We start from the raw sequence: 3328 nt of genomic DNA on the forward strand, positions 1-3328 counted from the left end.
GTCCGGATGATGGATGCTACAGTGTACCTGCTCAGATTTGCCTGTACTCTTTGCCCAGCCTCCCTCATTGTTAGACCATGGTTGACCACATGATCAACCAAAGTGGCTCGGATCTCATCAGAGATTACGGTCCTTGGCCTTCCTTGTCCTCGTCCTCGTCCTCCCCGTCTTCCTCCTCTTACTCTTACTCCTCTGGCTCTGCCTCTGTTTCCAGTGTTGGCGTCCATTGCTCTATTGAAGAGCTCACCTGTTGCCCTTTTATGCTAAAGCTCTGATTGCTAATGGGAAAACTGTGTGACGGGTGTTTGCCCTTGTGATGGGTCAGTGTGCATATTTGAATGGCGGTGTGTTCCTTGTGAAAACAGGATATTTTCTGCATGAAACTTGTGCCGAAAGCAGAGAATTGTGTGTAGTGTTTTGAAAAAAGAGTGTTTTAGAACTGCAATTTGAGTGTAAAGCAGGAACTGTGCTTGTAGTTTAGCAGAATTGGTTCAGGGGGTTGGTGACTGAGTTACATGTTGTGGTCATTGTGTCTCAAGTACCAAAATTTGTGTGTAAACAATTGAGAAAAACTGTAAAACACAAGATCAACTGAAATGACACGTACCTACCACATAACCCATTGCTTTATAAACTTGGTCAGAAGAAACAAATACTTAAAAGATATGAATTCATTTTGAAATTCTGTTTTGTTGCATTGGCGCCTATCAAACCTATCTCCTCGAAATGATGTTTTATTTTATTACCTTCATGGCATTTTATGCCTTTATTACTTATATAATTAATCCCCTACAACAAATTTCAATTTAACACTTCAAAGTTTCAATTCAAATCCACATGAACCACTCTTCACATCGGCAGAAATTAAATCAACCGCACACCATTATTTATATAACTGTTATGTATATAACCGTTATCTGTATAACTGTTATTAATATAACCATTATTCATACAACTGTTGTTTGTATAACTGTTATTTATATAACCATTATTCATATAACTGTTGTTTGTATAACTGTTATTTATATAACCATTATTCATATAACTGTTATTTGTATAACTGTTATTTATATAACCATTATTTTCTTACATCAGTTACCTGTTTGTTTTTTATTTAAAACACAGAGTAACTCTACATCACTTCCAGTAAACTTGGAAGAGAAGGCAAGAGTACTTTTTACCCAATGTATTGTAATTGCTATGTTGTTATATAAATATGTATTTGGACTTTTTTTAGGATGACTTTTATCATCTGTCAAGGGACTGCAGATGAAATATAGCCTTTTGGCTAACTCTGGCGTATTGACAGAAATGTCGTTAATTAATATGCACTGTCCCTGTATTAAATAAATAAATAAATAAAGAGGGCAAAGCAGCACCATTCAACCATTTTTACCGAATACTCTCCGGTCCAGCTCAGCTCAAAAACACAGCACCGATTCGGTCGGCACGTTGGCGTGTCGCTCAAACCGCCCGAGCCTGTCAATACACTTCTAAAGATAACACACTCGCCTGTCCAGCTGATGTCCTGCTGAGGTCCTGCTGCTGTCCTGCTGCTGTCCTGCTGCTGTCCTGCTGCTGTCCTGCTGAGCTCCTGCTGAGCTCCTGCTGAGGTCCTGCTGAGGTCCTGCTGCTGTCCTGTTGCTGTCCTGCTAAGGTCCTGCTGAGGTCCTGCTGCTGTCCTGCTGAGCTCCTGCTGAGGTCCTGCTGAGGTCCTGCTGCTTTCCTGTTGCTGTCCTGCTACTGTCCTGGTGAGGTCCTGCTGCTGTCCTGCTGACTGCTGAGGTCCTGCTGCTGTCCTGCTGATGTTCTGCTGTTGTCCTGCTGTTGTCCTGCTGATGTCCTACTGTCCCATGGTAAACCAACCACAGGCAGCTGTCCCGGGGACGGACTCATGAGGGGAAATACTGTTAGGGGTTCCTGTTCCCTGACAGGCCTGTAGAACTCAATTCATTTGGTTTGGTTCCCTCTCACACTGCTGCACACACTGTAGACCCTCGTCACGCGATCCAGGCGGCAGCTTGTTGATCGACAGAATGTCCGAAACTCGCTGACACTTAACCTTACACTTGGAAGCGAACTGAGACCCCCGTTTTTAAGTGGACCAGAGTTTGTTTGAGTAGGGACGAGCATTCACAGTGGTCCAAAGGAACCGGATTATCCCACGAAACGCTCAAGGGTTTGTTTTAAAAAAACCAAATGAGGAGGGTGTGAAAGCAACATATCACTAATAGTCACAACAGAAGGGGTCGATAGGGGCCCTCATCTCATTTTGGCCCCAGGGCCCCGTGGCAGGCTCATCCGGCCCTGCATCCAAAGTCTTATTTACAAGCTAATGGAGTTCAGCCTCAATTATTAAAGTTCATTTATTTTTTCCATGCTATTTACTGACTGAATAGTGGAATGCACACAAGCACGTTGTCACTGAGGGGGGGGGGGTGAGAACAAACACAAACCGTGTGCTGTGCAGCTGGAACACTCCCCCTGCGGTTCTGCTCATTCAACAATATAAAGCATCACAAAAGCAGTATGAGCATGTGGTAAGTGCATGATAATTACTATAATCAGAGCATAATATCATGTAAACAATATATGATGAAGCAGAGCTCCAGTCGGTTGAATGAGCTGCTGTTAAACAACCACTTGAGGTCAGTGTTGTTCCAAGCTGAGACCTTGTCTAGCCCTGGTTGTGTCCGTGTCTTGAATCTGAGGTCAGCCCATGGAACACATCCCGTGACCTCAGAAAGGAGAGGTCGTACGGTGGGTCGGCCTCAGAGGAGCCCCCGCTCTCATGATAACATGATAACATGATGCCAGGAGTAAAAAAGCAGTGACAATGTGAAACAAAGGCTCTGTGAAGCATAGAGCAATGTGTAGGCAATAGTTCCCATGCAACTGAAACACACTGGGTGGGGGGGGGGGATGTCTTACAGTAAAACCCGCAGTAATTGTAGAATAAACATGAAACTGGATTTCTGAAATGGAAAGAAAGGAGATGAAACACATTAGCAGAGAGCCGCTGCAGGGCAGGAATGAATCACGCTGAATTCTTTCATGTCTTTTTTGTGTATTTGCGTAAAATGGGATTTCAAGCCAACTCCTCCAGATGTGAGGACGGGATTTGTAGGTGGACCTGTGTCCAGTGGATGAGGAAACCGGCTGAGAGTAAGAGCTCGGATTACACCATGTTTCATTCTCTAATTGGGCTGATTTCTAATGAAGGTACTAATGGGGAAGCTGGAGCCTCCTGGAAGATGTTTGTCTTTGAGGTCGCTGGCTTCTACCATCCGAGCCATGCCTGTCGTTAGGGCTGCAGCCTGAATTTCAT

The 3328-nt window shown here is 44.1% G+C and overlaps 1 long non-coding RNA gene across 1 annotated transcript in view; it reads right to left on the bottom strand.

Moving 5' to 3' along the window:
- Positions 1-3086: 3086 nt before the first annotated feature.
- LOC116686275 (uncharacterized) overlaps positions 3087-3328 on the bottom strand; it is a 12254-nt gene continuing 12012 nt past the window's right edge. The window contains exon 4 of the long non-coding RNA XR_004331207.1: positions 3087-3097. This is a non-coding gene — a long non-coding RNA (uncharacterized LOC116686275). The remainder of the gene's footprint in view (positions 3098-3328) is intronic.

This window comes from Etheostoma spectabile, unplaced genomic scaffold, assembly GCF_008692095.1.
Source record: "Etheostoma spectabile isolate EspeVRDwgs_2016 unplaced genomic scaffold, UIUC_Espe_1.0 scaffold340, whole genome shotgun sequence".
Lineage (NCBI taxonomy): Eukaryota > Metazoa > Chordata > Actinopteri > Perciformes > Percidae > Etheostoma > Etheostoma spectabile.